The sequence below is a fragment of the Protopterus annectens genome, chromosome 7.part0 (assembly GCF_019279795.1).
Source record: "Protopterus annectens isolate FY-2018-M chromosome 7.part0, PAN1.0, whole genome shotgun sequence".
Classification (NCBI taxonomy): Eukaryota; Metazoa; Chordata; order Ceratodontiformes; family Protopteridae; genus Protopterus; species Protopterus annectens.
This window is the reverse complement of record NC_056739.1, coordinates 1,510,112,167-1,510,129,889: the sequence shown is the minus strand read 5'-3', so window position 1 is coordinate 1,510,129,889 and position 17,723 is coordinate 1,510,112,167.

Sequence of the window (17,723 nt, the reverse complement as noted above, 5' to 3'; positions counted from 1 at the left end):
CATGAAAGGACATATTGCCAGCCCAGCTATCTGAAATTTAGTAAATAATTATATGTTATTTGTGAATATTAACATGACTTGTATAGAAGTGTGACAGAGGGTGATGCTGGCTATATGGATTTTGTAAATGGTTATGTGTCATTTGTGAATGTCAACATGCTTCATTTAAGACAATTGTGTTATAGATGTATTAGAACTGTATGTCTTATTATACAGACATGTCCTGAATAGATATTTTGTAAAGTACTGAGCAGAAATGTATATACACTATTGTAACTGTTTAGATGTATATATTTTAACAATGGAAACTGCAACTCAATAAGTTAACTTAAGAAGAATAGTTGAGATTGAATTACTTTATGGCTGGGCCATAAAAAGAGATGTTATCTTTCAGTTTCAGTGCAACAAGACACATGTCAAGAACTAAAAGTTTTTTGCATTGTCTTGGAAGCGTTTATTGCGTTATGACTTCCAGGATCTGCCTTAGATTTAAGATACGTCCTTGTTTATGTCTTTTCACAGGTAGATGCTAAATGCTACCAGCTGCATCAGTGGAGGTTTTCACCTGTCAGAAGACAAGAAGTGATGTCATGCTGCTAGCTACCCCAGTAGTAATATCTGGAATATTAATTTAAGAAGTCTCTGAGAGAGAGATAGCATTCTGTATTTTGTCTTTGACCTGACAAGAACACACATTCACCCCATCTGTCTTGCTTGGTCTGTAAGTAAGTTAACTAGGGTACAGTAAGTTCACTTAGATACAGTCAGGATTATTCTGTATTTTGTCTTTGACCTGACAACACCCATTCACCCCATCTGTCTTGCTTGGTCTGTAAGTAAGTTAACTAGGGTATAGTAAGTTCACTTAGATACAGTCAGGATTATAGTGAAGTATAGCTTAGATGTTTTCTTTATTTATTTCAGACTGTCCTGCAATGTTGTTTTAAGTATTTCCATGTGATTTGGAACTCTGATGTAACTGTGATTATATACTGAGTATTTTCTTGTTATTTTATTATTTATTTATTAAATATATTTAAACCTTTCATTGTTGCTGATATTTGTGAGACATATTTAAGTTCTGAGAGTACTTGCATATTTATTTAGTGACAGCATGGGCCACTCCTAATATCCTTGCTCTTGGTCAAACTACCATTTGTATTAATAGTAAAATTACAATTACACAGTAAGATTGGACACCCTTTGTTAAGGGCCTTAAAGTAACTGATAAGGATGTGGCTGGTGGCAGTGATAACTACCTTATAGTCTGGGCAAAAGGGGGAATAGCTAGTAAACCTGTGACAGCCTTTCCCAGGTATGTGAGTGTTTGTGTATAAATCAAATCTCAAAGAGTGTGTGTGAACTACTTGGACAAGGACAAGAAGGACTGGCTGGACAGAGAGGGTGCTGGAGGTCTTGACTTGGCCACTCAACTGAGATCTCAACTCTATAGCTCTACCAGTGGTGAGTGTTTGGGGATCTGGAGAAAGAGGGAGAAACCATCTCCAGACTGACTGTGGTCTCTGTGTGCTCTTAAGGGAAATTGCACTTTACTGCATGTGTGCTTGCCATCTTCCCAATGTACGTCCCCCACTGGTGCTAGTGGTGAGAATTGAGGCTCCTTCACTACGGGTGAGTGGTGGGGCATCACATGAGCAATGAAACAAGAATGTGCAGTTCACTACCATTTTTATTTCCCAAATATTTCTTGCAGTCTAAAATATGGTAGTACTGTGTTTTGTTCAGTGAACAGTCTAATAATTTAGATTATATTTAAATGAAAATGCACATTGACTGCTTTAGACAGTTATGACTCATACATGTTGAGATTAATTAAAAGACTTTATATAAACAACTTATAAATTCACAGTACTTATGAAGTCAAAGAAAGGTGACAGCCCTAAATAAATGGATAGCTTTACATCTCAAACAATGTAATGTTTCCATTTTATGTGGAATAAGACACGCTCTATGATTGTTCACCTTGTAAATATATTAATATACACATCTCACAGAGGTCCTTAAATTCAGAAACATCCTTCTATTGCCTGTGTATTTACATTCCTATCTGATAACCCATAGTTTTCAGCAGTTAAGCATGAAGAGCCATAAATATTACATCATACCAAATACATGCATTTTTTTAATAAGTCCATTCAACTCCTTAATTTACAGTCTTTTTGAATGAATACAGAACCTTTTAAGATGTAACAAGAGTACACACCAGTAACTTTTATAGAATAGTAGCACACAAATTGCACTCCAAGTTAATCAAAAAAAGCCGCACACTGTTTAGTCAGTTCATCCCTCCATTGCTGTTGCGTCACTTTTGATTCCTACTAGTACCTCATTAACAACCATCACCAACCATAGAGTTTGTTAGGCAAGTAAAGAATGAAAATAGATTGCCAGAACATTCTTCCACATCACAAATGTGCACATCTCATGTCTTTTGAGATGTTCATGAGAACTCGATTACCTGGAAAATCCTTGTGCACATGGAAAGAGAATGCTGTTCAAAAATTCAATACCTTAACATTGAAAAGTTTCATATCATGTTTTTTATGGGAGGGAGCAGTCATTATAAACTAATCTCTTTCATAATGCTGAATAAAATATAACATAACTAATCACTAATTCCTAGTGGTTCAAAATATTCAAAATTATATTTTTCTTTAACATTTTTTGTAATAAATAACCATTTAATTTTATTTTCTTAATAAACATAGCAACACTTAAGTAATGTCACTCAAGTAAAATTACTCAGAAATATTTTAACATTTCATGAACATGAAGAAAACATATACCATTTCCAATCTGTCATGTTAAATTTTCACTACTTGATGTTTTACAATTTGTATTATTGTATGCTTTTTCTAGTTTAAGTGGGAGCCAGATAGTTATACAAAGGCAATTTTACTGATTGCCAACAACTGCAAAGTAATGTCACTAAAAGCCATTTTCTGTGATATTGTGTAATCATGGAGCTGGTATATGGTAACTGTGATCCAATTTTGTATTATTGTCATTTGCTGAAATTTCCTTCAGCAAATCAATGTGTCCCTTTAAGTTAACTAAAAATGCAAAAACAACAGTAAGGTAGGGCTTGTAAGTTACTAAATTTGTTTATACAAAAATTCAGTTTTGTTTGGTCCATTTTTTAATTTTTTTTCTTCATATACGGGGATTTATCTTGTCAGTGCCTATCAAAGTAAGCCTTTATTTTGGACTTTTGCCCAGTCAAATGTTTACATAAAACTTTTGAGTCATGCTATTATATTTGTTTGTTTGTATGTTTGTTTTTACTCTGCTTACACTCATGTGCTCAATTATTCTGATTTTGAATTACCTGTTTGTTTTCCCTCATAAAAGTTATCACAGTTATTTCAGATTATGTAATGTCCATTCAGAAATTGCTTACCTACTCTATTCACTTTACAGGTAACAGGAATAATGTCTATACTGATAGTTACCATTCACCTGTATCAAAGATTTCTTCTTACTTATATTATGTCTCACTAATATATCAATCTTTTTCCTTCTATGTAGGTTACTGCGGTGGTGGTGCTGCAGCAGCATTGTCACCTCATAGCAAGACATTGTCCCGTTCGATTCTCAGCTAAAGCGTCTTCTGTGTGGAGGCATACATGAATGGGGTGTGCCTTCATTGAAGGTTGTGCGTCAGGGCTGGTAACCCGATACGTAAAAATCCACTACCAATCATTAGCGGACCGGAGTTCTGCTGTGGCGACCCACACAAAAGCCGAAAGACACAAACAAACTACCAATTTATCCCCTATAGCTTCATTCAACATTGTATTTTACTTTCAAAGGTGTGTGTATTTATTGGTGAACTCTCTTGCATTGTAGTCTTTTGCTGTGTATACTTTTAAGAAATCTGACTTGTCTGATGGTCTTCTAAAGTTTCTTTTTTGTCCAACAGTTTATCCTATTAAATTTTTGCCACAATACTTCAGTTCAGCCATGTCACATTATAAGCTTTCTCAATAAATCTAGTTTTCATTTCTTTCATATACTTTTCATCACATTCATACATAGTCACTTTAACATCATGAATTATGATTGTGGGCTACTACGTGTGATGTGATATGGATTACAACTGTTATGACCTACTTCTGCTTTCCTGTACAAGCTTGTACCTAGAATCCTTTCTTCATCAGTGCTGATGGAAATATCTAAATAATGAAAACATTTTGACTAATGACTGTCCCAAATGAAACTCCGTGTTAAAATCATTGATGTGCTGTAAAATTCTTGTTAGCTGCATAAATCATTCATAAATTATTTAAGAAATGAATCCATAAATGTAGGTTACCTCAGAACCTAAATAAAATTGAATCACTATCACTTACTATGTGCCACTGTTTTCTTGTCAAACGTCTAAATGGAAAACCCAGTGTTATACCATTAATACTTTATTATGTTGGAACTTAATTTGCACAGATGATATGCTTTGATTTTTGCTCAGAATCAAAGAAGATGTAATAGGTGAGTTTTGCTATTGATTTACAACTCGTCTTTTATCTTCATTCTTGTGCAACCTTTGAATTAATATATGTAGATGGGTCTATATTACAAGACCGAAGACGCTTTGTTTCAAATGCGTCTTAGTCGAACTTAAAAGGCTGAAAATGCAAAATATCGAAGCAGCTGTTAAGCGATTTCTTTCCCTAGGAAAGAATTTGCTTGGCCGCTTCAGTACTTTGCCATTTTTGACACTGTAGTGCGGTTTTGGAGTTGGTATTTTTAAGTAGGGGTGTGTGGGGATGCAGCCCCCCACATCGAGGGGCACTTAATGTAATGTTTGAAAGTGATTTTTTTTTTTTTTTTGATGGAACAATGATTTTTTTTCCCTTGGAAAAAAATCGCTTTTCTGACACTTTGACATTGTAAGCTTTCGCTTACATAGGGTCGATTAATCACTGTTCACTTTTTTAAGCATTCGGTGATTTAATATAGACCCTATGTAGATATCTAGTGTGTAGGGAAACATTCCCCACAATGTGGTAATGGAGGGGCACTTCCCAATTTGCAAAACAATTGATATCTATTACATATCTCTTGTAGCAAAGATTCAAGCACATGCTTGAACATACCATTATTTATTTTGGTTATGATTACTTGTACCTTCATTATGCAAGATGTGATTAATCACAGTAAATCAAAAAGAAATCTTTAACTGTCCCATCACTAAGCTAACTTAGTAGGGGTAACTCTGGCACCCTAATGACCTGTCACAAACTTGATGCACAAAAACATTCCACCTCAAAAAATATTTTTTCTTAATCCGTTCTAACCCCTCTGGAATTAATATATTTCATCAGTTTTCATAACAGCATGCTCTAATCAACAAAAACTTTATTGCCTTTAGATCTGTTTCACAGTTGTTGGATATATGCATTAATATTACATCAATTGTAGTTAAATCTTTCCTCAGATTGTATGTTCATTACTAACTTAAAAAAACTTGTAAATATTAAACAAATCTGTGGTCACACAACTCTGCAGAAAGGCAAATAATTGTCAGGTAAAAAATAACATTCCTATAACCTATCTTCAATATTCTACAGCTACAAAGAAAAATCAAATAAACAGTAAACTAAAATGTGAAACATACATATCTAAGTATGCATTCCACTTAAACTATATTAAAATAATTATAATTTGCATGTAAATAAATAGTTATGCAGGGTTCCTTGTCATGTTTTTTCACTGAATTTTACTTTGTTGCTATTCATTTAATGATAGTGACTTCAATGAAACAAGATGATCCTGCCTTGTAACATGTTATAATGAGTCTGTATGTTGATGTATTTGAATTCTTCTCTAGTGTGTTCACATCCCAGGGTTTTACCATCTGTTCTAACAGAACACTACAGTGGGTTTCTAACCACATTCGCTTATCATTTTTAGCTTACCACTTGTTCAGATTGATGTTTCGCATCCTGCGTTACCTTCCCATCAATGTCTGTATCATGATTATGATTTTGAGCCTTACCCATTTTAACCTCATAATCTCCCTAACAGTTCCAGACCATCTTGTTTTTGAAATCACCATGATCCTTAAAAAAATTGCCTTTTCTTCTGAATCAGGTATCTGTATTATTCTTAAGTTCCTTGCGCACTTTTTTCCTAAGCTGTTGGCGCAGCTATATTTATCTAAGGAGGAAAGAACTTGTAAAAATAACATGGCTTAAGGCGTCAAAAATCTATCTTACATTTTATGAATTGATTAAAATGCTTAAATGAACAGTTACAAAACTGGTGGTTGCCTGAAGTTGCAAATCTGTAATAGCTGGACAAGACAAACATAGTTTATTGGAACAAAAGTGAAAAATATGTGAATGATATTCAGATCAATTGAAAACTACAATAAGTAGTAAAAATTGTGTAAAGGGATCCCACTACTTGGAATAATATTATTATAGGCTAATATTTCAGAAGGATAATATTATAACTATAGCATTACTACATTATACTGTCAATGCAATCTAAAAGGCACAAGCACCTATTTCAGTCTAAGTCTAGCTATAACAGCATGCAGCATTAATTAATATTCATTACAATATAAACAGAACTCTGCTGTATAAATGTTTTACATGACAAAAGCAAATAGAAGGTGCAAATACAAAATGTTGCAATCTTAAATATATAAACTTGAATGATACTTTTTTATTCAGACAATGAGGAAAAAGGTGAATGGGGTGAGGTGATATTAGTGTGAGAAAGGGCGAAGATGATTAAATTAAGAGGGGTGACAGAGAATTAGATTTAACAGGAATATGATAATTAAGATGAGGAATAGGACAGAGGTAGACAGAAGGTGAGGAAAGAGATATAATGACCTATAAAATCTCAGATGCTAAGCATGGAAAAACATTTATCAGTTATGTATACAATTCTTTTTTTCTTTTAATTTTTATTTGTTTTTAAAACAATAAATAAATAAATCAGTTATAAAACAAATAACTATTTATATAGGTCCACAGCTGATCAATACATCAAAATTAAATTAATATTTTTCAAGCAGGTCTTTAAGTTTAAGCCAAGATTTATATGAGTGTGTAATATTAGAAGTTCTCATCTTTATAGTATGCAATTCACTACTGCAAACAATTTTTGCCATACTAGTAAATTCATCACTCGAGGGGGTAAGTTTACTTTTTCAACTTTTAGTAATTACTTTTCTGGCTACAGCAAGAATAGACAAAAGAAGAGGAACTAGGGTTTTTGGAATTATCTCAAGAATTGGAGCATTAAATAAAACTAAAGATTTAGAAATATTACATCTATCTGACCATAGAGCTTGAATGAAGTTATTAATTTTCTTGCAAAAAGGGGAGATGACTTCACATTCATATACATATGCATCCAATCAGCTATTATTTCAGAATCAGTCACATCTCCAGCATTTAATTCTATTTGATTTATACATAACTGTAATTCTGTAAGGAGTGACAAAAGCTCTGTGTAAGAATTTCCAAGCGAAAAATGTTCAATATAATGAAGACACAGTTTTATCGGTTGATTTTAATATTATTTTCTTGTATTCTTCAGATAATTCTTCATTATTATTTTTTGAGATGTCGTTCCAATAGGAATTGTCTAAATGTGTGAAATGTAACTTAAGAATTTTATATATTTCTGACAAATATGATTTATTTTTCATTGCATTATTATTGATATTTATTAAGAATTCCAGTGTTCTGGGGAACAATTTCTTATCTAGGTTAAACATTGTATTGATCTCTGTGTTCTCAAAGTCTCTAAATATTTATAAAATTAACTTCTTCTTCTTCTTTTGGCTTTTTCCTGTTAGGGGTCACCACAGTGGATCACCTGTCCACTCATGATTGGCAGTGGAGTTTTTATGGTGTTGAGTTGCCAACCTGGTGCCCAACCTTCCAGAGAAGGCACACACATGCACTAACACCTACGGCCAATTTGGAGTGTCCAATCCACCTACAGCATGTCTTTGGGATGAAACCAGAGCACCCAGAGGGAAGCCACATGACCAAAGGGAGGACATGCAGACTCCACACAGAAAGCACCCCAGCCAGGGATCGAACCGGAGAACCTCTTACTGTGAGGTGGCAATGCTAACTGCTGCACCACCACAGCCACCCAAATATTTATACTAATTCACAGAATCTTGATTGTATTTGGACCTTAAATTTTTCAACATTATAGATATATATATATATATATATATATATATATATATATATATATATATACATATATATATCAGTACCATTTAAGAACTGATGCCAATAAATTAAGTTACTTCGTTGTTTAAATACTAACATTTTGTTGAAGTTATCAGTTTCTAAGCAGGCATTTGAATATGCAATTGAAAACATAGAAAATATTAAGTTTTAATACAATGGTTAGAATATGTGAACGTTTGGAAAAAGGAAATAAAGTTATTTAAATAGGGAATTTGAGAAGGAGGTGTAATTCCATTTATGCACAGATCTTTTAATAACCAGATAAAATTATTAGATACTATTTGTTTATCACTGGTTGTGATATAGTTATTATTTACTAATAATATTTCTTGATGTATTTGTTTCCATTTTGAATCATAAGATGAATTTATTCACAATGTTATGACTTTAACAATTGAATATTAGGGAATCCTATTCCATCACTATCCCAAACTTTTTTGTGCTAATCAAAGGAGATGTTTGCATCTGTACAATTCTGAAGCTAAAAAAGTTACTTATGACTTTAGTTGACAATAAAACAAATGATATCTTGTTAAAAAACTGCTGCTTCCATGTATAAAGGTTACAGAGAATTGTTCAAAATGCACAGAGTAAGCTGGACTGTAAATGGATTGTAAAGAAACTTGAACTTTTGCATTATATACTGATATGTGGAAACGATAATTTACAAGGCTCAAAAAGAAACGAATTCTTATGTTGTTGAGACAAAGAAGATAAAGATTATGCCTCGCTGATAGGTATGACAGCTTCTATCAACAAAGAAGGAAGGATCCTCTTTTTTCACAAGATAGGCTGAGTTAATTTTCTTGTCAGGTAGAACAAACTGTTTCTTTTCAATAAATAAACTAATGCATGTATGAAAAAATCAACTAGAAAAACTCCAACAACAGAATAAAATTACAAATAAAAGTTATTTTGAACACACCATCCCTCCTTCAACTGTTCATCTTTTCTTGCTCATCAGTGAATGTAAATGTGCATACTGCTCTCTGAAATAGCATTTTTAACTGTTAGAGTTGCATTACCTATTTTTAAAACCATGATGGATTTACTGACATCCCACTAAACATGAAAGCCATTATATTATGCCATGGCACACTAACCATTTTCTTCAATGAACAGCAATGGAGCAGAAAAATAGACTGCATACATGTGTATGTGCGTGTGTGTGAGCTTGTGTGTGCATGTGTTTGCATGCATGTGCTATGGATGAGGGAGTTTCCAGACCACCTGCTGCAAAATGTTTTATTTGTGTGTGTGTGTGTGTGTGTGTGTGTGTGTGTGTGTGTGTGTGTGTGTGTGTGTGTGTGTGTGTGTGTGTGTATTAGCAAATTACTTAGTGCTAAAAGCACTCACTGGTTGGAGAGTGAGTGTCTGTGCTTAACGTTCCTGACTGGTCTGGTTGCTATTAAAGGCATCTACCAGGAAAAGGCTACAAGTCTAAAGACCCTGCCATCATCTGTGACAAGACTGTGGATCACCAACCAGGCTATAGCCTGCTTCTCATCTTGGGATTGGTGCTAACATTTTGCTTCTGGTGAGAGAAGAAGCAAAGGAGCATTGTATCCCAACAGAGTGAAGCTGTGGTGAGATCAGCATTAGTAGTAGCCAGGCAGTAGCCATTCATTGCGACTTCCCTCTTTTCATCATTCTTGACAAGCTAATTCTTTGTTTTCAGTAAGTACTAGTTCATTTGTTTCTAACGTCAAAATATCTGCCTAAATACTTCATCCTTAAATTTTCATGGTCGATGCATTAATTTCCCCTAAAGTGTTTGACAGCGCTCTGTATAGACTCAGACACCTTGAGTGACATTTTTCCTGTTAAAGCACAACTGAAATTTCTCCAATACCTAGTTGCACACAGGACAACTAGTTTGCAGAGGCAAGCACTGTACCCATAGTTGCAAGCCAGATACTCCTGACATGATTGATATTCTGACTCCAACTGTCTAATCAATAAAAAAGGGTCTGTTACCATGCATATGAACTTTCCTATTGTCTCCATTACTGGCTTGTTGGATATGGGCATCCTGAGACAATGTAAAAATTGCCTCATGTTTACAGACAACCATTTTGTTCTCAAACAAACTGATATGATATGTGAGAGATGTATTTACACAGTGTCACTGGAGGCAAAGCTCTCACATAAAGGTACTCCTAATATCAACCCCATAGACAGCACAAGGAACAAGAAACTAAGGGTAATGCTGCTTAACGCCAGAAGTCTTAACCTCAAGATGCACGCACTCGAAGCTCTCCTCAGTATGGAGAACATCGATATCTGTGCAGTGACAGAAACCTGGTTCAAAGCTCCAGAGAGCACCCCAGCACTACCAGGCTATACCTCATATCATGCTTTTCGGCCCCAAAACCCGGACCGAACCACAAAAGGAGGGGGAGTTTCCATATTTATCAAGGATATCCACACCTCCAGGTTAGTGGCATTGCAAGTATCGGAGACCATCCATGTGCAACTAACAGTGGGCAAGACTGCTTTTCAGTTTATAGCATCCTACAGACCACCCTCTCAAAGTCAGGAATCCCACTCGGCTTTCCTGAAAATATTGGAGAACATGAAGATCTCTCCGAACACCATTATATTGGGCGACTTCAACTACCCAAACATTGACTGGGAGCACTACTCAAGCCCCAGCACCTTAGCCCAAAGGTTCCTGGAAATTGTAAACTCAAATGCTATGGAACAACTAGTCACCACTCCCACAAGAGGGGACAACATACTAGACCTGATCATTACCAACATGGGGGCTCTATGCTCCACACCAGAAGTATATCCCTCATTGGTAAGATCAGACCATAAAGTAATTTCACTGGATGTCCACATCCCGACCCCACCCCCCCCCCCCGAAAACCACAGTGGAAAAATTCTCAAAAGCGAACTTCTCACTTCTCAAAACCGAAGCGGAATCCTTCAAGGCCCCAGGGCCAGTGGAATCTACGGCCCAAACTGCAGAATCCTATATAAACGCATTCTACGGACATCTCCAGGAATGCATGGTTCATGCTATCCCAAACAAAACCAAGACCCAATCATCCAAAGGAAGGCGTCCAGTCTGGTGGACCCCTGCCATAAATAAACTGTACAACAGAAGGAGGAAGCTACTACATGATAGAGCAAAATCCCTAATAGGGAAGGCATCTCTGATCAGTACTAGCAAAAAATTACGATCCCTCATAAAATCTTCCAAGGCCAGCTTCGAGAGAAAAATTGCACAGGACACCAAAGACAATCATAAGACTTTTTTCAGTTATGTTAGGAACCTGGGATGCAACTCCCAGACTTGTTCTGAGTTGATTCTTAATGACAAAAAATACACTGAACCCACAGACATCACCAATATCCTGGCAGGCAGGTTCAGTGCAGACTTCTCCACCCCCTCCCCCCAAAAGAGCAAGTATCTATTCCGGCAGAGGGCTGCCTCCCAAACATCTCTGATGCTCAGATGAAGGCTGCCCTCTCCAAAGCAAAAAACACTGCTTCCATGAGACCACATGGCGTCCCAGGTTGCGTCCTACATGAACTCCAAGAGGAACTAATCCCTCAAATAAAACAGCTATACAATCTCAGCCTCACTACAGGATATGTGCCCACAGAATGGCGTATAGCAACAGTGGTCCCACTCCACAAAGGTGGAGCCTCTACGGACCCTGGAAACTATCGCCCCATAAGCCTGACTAGCTTAGTCTGCAAGGCTATGGAGACGATCATCATGGAGCTCATAAACAAAGACATTGGGGACCTACAGACACTAGATCCTACCCAGTTCGGCTTTGTCAAGGGCAGATCCTGCCTTTTGAACCTGGTTGACTTCTTCAAAACAGTCACCAAAGCCATAGATGAAGGGAAGGTAGTCCACATAGCCTACCTGGACCTTGTAAAGGCATTTGACACAATACCCCACTCGGGTGTCATAGATAAGCTATCCAGCTTAAATATAAACCCCTATGTCACAAGATGGGTCACAAACTTTCTCAAAGACAGAACCCACAGAGTGAGAGTTGCTGGAGCCATGTCAGACTCGAAACCGGTCACAAGTGGCATCCCACAGGGTTCTGTCCTGGGACCACTCTTGTTCGGTATATACTTTTCCAAGGTACAGGCAAACATGGGAGGACTATGGCTCACCAAGTTCGCAGACGACTGCAAACTGGGTGCCATAATCAACTCTCCAGCTGACACAAACATCCTTCAAAAAGGTCTCACAGAGACAAATAACTGGTGCCAGCGCTATGGTTTAAAGCTAAATGCCAAAAAATGTATAGTCATACCCTTTGGCAAAAACAATGTGCCCACAAATTACCACATAGGCGGAAACCCATTAAGTACAGAGAAAGTTATTAGGGACCTGGGGACCCAAGTTGATAGCAATCTCTCCTTTGAAAACCACATTGCCAAAGTGGTTAGAAAGACCTTCTACATAGCCCACCTCATCATGAAGGGTTTCACATCTAGATCAAGAGAGGTAATCGTGCCCCTTTATTCATCCCTCATCAGGCCCATCATAGAATATAATGCCCCTTTTGGGATGTACCTTACCCAACACCTGCAGCAATTAGAAAGACCCCAAAAGTATCTCACCAAGAGGATGAAGGGTCTCAAACAGATGCCATATGCTGCTCGGTTAAAAAAACTCCAGCTCTACTCAGTTGCATACCGCCTACTTCGAGGCGATCTATGCCTGACATACAAAGCTATGTCAAATCCAGAATTAATGGACATGCTCCACCTCAGTAAATCTAAATCCCTTAGAGCCACACGCTCGAGGGACTTGAACCTCAGCACAGAAATAAATAGAACTTACTGGAGGGACAGGTTCATAACCCAGAGGATCCCTTCGCTCTGGAATAGAATTCCAGTTCATGTGAGGCAGAGCACCTCACTGAATCTCTTCAGGAAGAATCTCGACAGGTGGATGGGGGATCATAGGTTTGTCCCAGGGATTACTCCTGTGTCACTATTAGACAGAGGCACAGTAAACTAAACCTTAAAAAGGACACAGTATACTCAAATCAAGGGGTGGCGTAAGCCATACAGAATCAGGCTAGGCCTATAATTGCCCCGGGGCAGATAGCCTAGTATGAACCTATGAACCTATGAATAAGGTTGTAAGTAGTCTATATCCACTAAAAAAAGCTTTTCACCAATAAACTTGTAAAAACAAACAAAGAAAATAGCGGTGTCTTCTTAGGTTATTACACTTTAATAAAACAAATAAATCACCTCCAGTTAGCGCTTTCATCTCAACTGTACAGAGACTTCTTCAGACTGAGGTTAACTTCTACAAAATTCCTTTTTTAAGGCTTCAGTTGTCACATGATTTAAACTCATCACATGATACATTCACTTTAAAATGTCACTTCCTCTTCCTTCCAACTTCCAAAAAGCTAACTTTGTGAAAATACTACAATAAAGTTAAGAAAAACATTTAAAAATATCCTCAGGAAATACTTAATTCTTCTTCTTCTTCTTTCAGCTTTTCCCGGTTAGGGGTCGCCACAGCGGATCACCTGTCCGGTCATGATTGGCAGTGGAGTGTTACGGTGTTGAGTTGCCAGCCCGGTGCCCGACCTTCCACAGAAGGCACACACACTCATGCCTAGGGCCAATTTAGAGTGTCCAATCCAGATACAGCATGTCTTTGGGATGTGGGAGGAAACCGGAGTCCCCGGAGGAAACCCACATGACCACAGGGAGGACATGCAGACTCAGCACAGAAGGCACCCCAGCCGAAAATCGAACCAGAGAACCTCTTGCTGTGGGGCAGCAACACTAACAGCTGTCACCACCATGGCCGCCCTTCAGGAAATACTTAATATATTTCCTAAAAATACTTAATCCATTTGAAAACATTTAAGAAACACACTTTCACCAACATACTACTACTCTATATGTTTTTTTAAAAAGTATTACTAATGTTTGAGCCTCTTTCTTTTCAAATACATAACAAATTCCTTCTTATCATTTAAACCTGGTGGGAAGCAGGCATTAAGTTTGACCTGCCATAAGTATTCTAGCCAACCCAGATCTTCTTCTATATTCATAACAGTAGTATCACTAGGAAGGGCCTTTACTACCAAGAATTTATTCTCTCTTTTACAATTTTTTTTAACTTATAATATTTGCTTAAAGCATTCTTTTCATCCCCTCTCTGTATGGCATATTTATGCTCATAAATCCTTTTATATAGCTCTCTAGTTGTTCTGCCAATATAAAAGATTTACAATCCAGGCAGGTTATTAAATATACAACATTTTTCGATTTACAATTAAAAAACACCTGTAACTCTAATCACATTCTTACCCACCTTTATTTCTGAGTATAGAAAGTTGCACATATTACAAGTAAAGCATCTTATTATCCCTCCTTTATTTGCTACTTCCTTTGGTTTATTTAGTTTAGCTTGAAAGAAGTTCTTATAACTTTTAGCCCTCTTCTGCACAAATGTTGGTTGTTCAAGTATTTTGTTAATTATATCACTATTTGTTTTAGGCACTCCCCAATTACGATTTATCACCCTTTTTATTTCTCCTGAATCTACACTATTTTGTATGGTCATTGCTGTTCTATACTTATATTGTGTCATACAAGATTCATTTCTTGTTTTACTTCTTTTCTCTCATCACTATTTGTTCATGTAATATTTTCATAACTTTTTCTGGATATCCTCTAACTTCCATCTTGGAACAAAAGTGTTTTGCTCATTTAAAAAATCTTCATCTTTATATGTTAAGCTACTTATTCTACTTAACTGTCCCTTTATTATATTAATTTTGGTTTTCTTGGGGTACAAACTTGAATAGTGTAAATAACTATTATTCTGAACTTCTTACAGATTTTAGATTCCAAACTTTGTTTCTTTTTATATACTGTAACATCTAGATAATTTCTTTCTTATTATAATTGTGTGTAAAATCTAAATATGTACACACATTATTCATATACATAATGAACTCTTCTAGTGTGTCCAACGTTGCTCTCCACACCATAAAAACATTATCAATAAAACACACAATCTTGACTATGTACTGTTTATACTCACTTTCTAATACATTTGCTGCTTCCTAGCCATTCATGAACATATTTTTTAGCGGTGTAGTAGGGCTGCACCTATCACAACCCCATTTGTTTGTACATAGATTTCTTCATAAAAAGACAAGTAGTTGTAGTTCAGTACTACATCTATCATTTCCATTATTAAAGCTGCTGTATATGCTAAGTATTTCTTTGATTTCAATAATTCAATTCTCAGAGTTTCCATCCCTTCTTCATTGGGGAAGACGGTATAGACAGATTTTATATCCAATGTTACTAGAAAGTCCTCTTCTTCTACTTTTATTTATTTAGGAAGTCAAAACTATCTCTTTTATAAGTTTCACTTACAGAGACTACTTTTTGCAAATGCTTATCTACATATACTGACAAGCCCTTGGTTTTGCTACCTGCACTGGCTACTATAGGTCTTAGAGGAGGGTTGTTAAGATTTTTATGAGTTTTAGGTATTCCTGATATCTTACTTATTTTGGGGTTGGTTGTCAATAAATTCTTCCTAACTCTCCCATTTATACTACCACTTAGGAACCATTCTTCAATACATGCATCTATTAATGCATGCCCCTTGTTTACTTCTCTCATATACAATTTCTTGTAATATTTAACATCTGTTAGTAATTCCTTCATTTTACTTTCATAGTCTGCCCTGTCCTTTGCTACCAATGACCCACCTTTATCTGATTTTAACAGCAGTAAATTAGTTTTATCTAACAAATTGTTAAAGCATTCTTTTTCTTTCATAGACATATTAAAACAATTATATTCAGCCTTCTTTTCTAATACTTCAATTATCTGTGCTTCACATATGCTCAAAAACATTTCCAACTCCTTACATACAGGAGGGTTGTAACAGCTTGGTTTGTAAAGTAACACATCACTTCTTTCATAATTTTTCACCATCACATCAAAATTTAACAATCTGACATCGTCTCTCAGGCCATTTATTGTCTCTATTTTATTTGCTCATTGAGCTGGTGCAAAGTTCTATCCTTTGCTGAGAGCTAAACATTCTTGACTAGAAAAAACATAAGTAGATAAATTAATAATTTTAAAATTTACTGTACCTGTGTTTTCCACGACTGTTTTTTCTGAGCCCAATACTTCTGATTTCCTTTCCTCACAAAGCCGTTTTTTGGCTGCCAGTTATTTTTAGATTTATTGTCCCCTCTCTGCTGTTACCTGGGCCCAGGTTCTTTGTCCTTCATTAACTCTTTGATAGACATCCACAGCTTGATGGCTCTTTACTGAAGGCATACTTTGTTTTTCTGCCCCCGTTCACCATCTTCTGATATCTCTCTCAATTGGGGACTTGCCATTGCATTGTTACAGTTCCCATTATATTCTAATGGGTTTTTTGTTGCTCCTGACTTGTTCTTTTTCCTTGCTCCATATTCTGTTGGCCTTGTTTCATTGGTTTCTTTACTATTTAAGCATTCCAACCTCCTTACGGCATTGGTTTCCACTTCCTGTTGATGTCTCTTGCTCATGGCTTCATTCACTTGTTCGCAATTGCGTAAACATAGTCCATAGGCTGCTGCCACACCCCCTATATAATCCATTCTGTCTCGTATATATTTTTTAAGTTTTCTGCTACTTAACTGTTCATTAAGCTTGATCACGTTATCTTGCAGAATACTTATTTTACTGTTGAAATTTTCTATTCTGGTAATTTCTGTTAACATATTGTAGTTGTTTTGGACATTCTCTTGATAACTCTGATGCTAGTTTTCTATTGTGATTTAGTAACAGATCCATATACTGCAGTCCAGCATTCTGATTAACCACCAGCCATGTATCCACCAATTCTTTCAGTAGATTTTCTGCAGCTGGTAATTTGTTGATTCTCAAGCCTTTTGGCAGTCTTTGAACCTTTAGACAGGTTTCAAAAAACAAATTGTCCTATTGCAATCTCTTTAGTTTGGTCAAGTCTTTTTCCAACTCAACAAACAATTCACTATGATTTGTTTTATGTTGCATCTGCATTTGTTGTCCATTTGCCACAATAAAAGGATTTGTAGGGGGGGTCTAAACATCCTTTCAAGACTTCCTCAGTTGATATGAAACTCCTTCTTCTTCCACTATTAGCCAAGGCATTGCCACTTGCTTCGTTGTTGGTGATAAGTGAAACCATAGGTGTATCATTCAAAATACACCCTGCTGGTAATGAGACAAAACTTGTCCCAGGAATTGTGTGGTTTTCCATCAAGACACAGCTGCAACTACAGTACAATATCCACCAAAAACAGCTTTCCACCAATAAACTTGTAAAAACAAATAAAGAAAATAGTGGTGTCTTCTTAGGTTACCAAACTTTAATAAAACAATAAAATCACCTCCAGTTAGCTCTTTCTTCTCAACTCTACAGAGACTTCTTCAGACTGAGGTTAACTTCTACAAAAT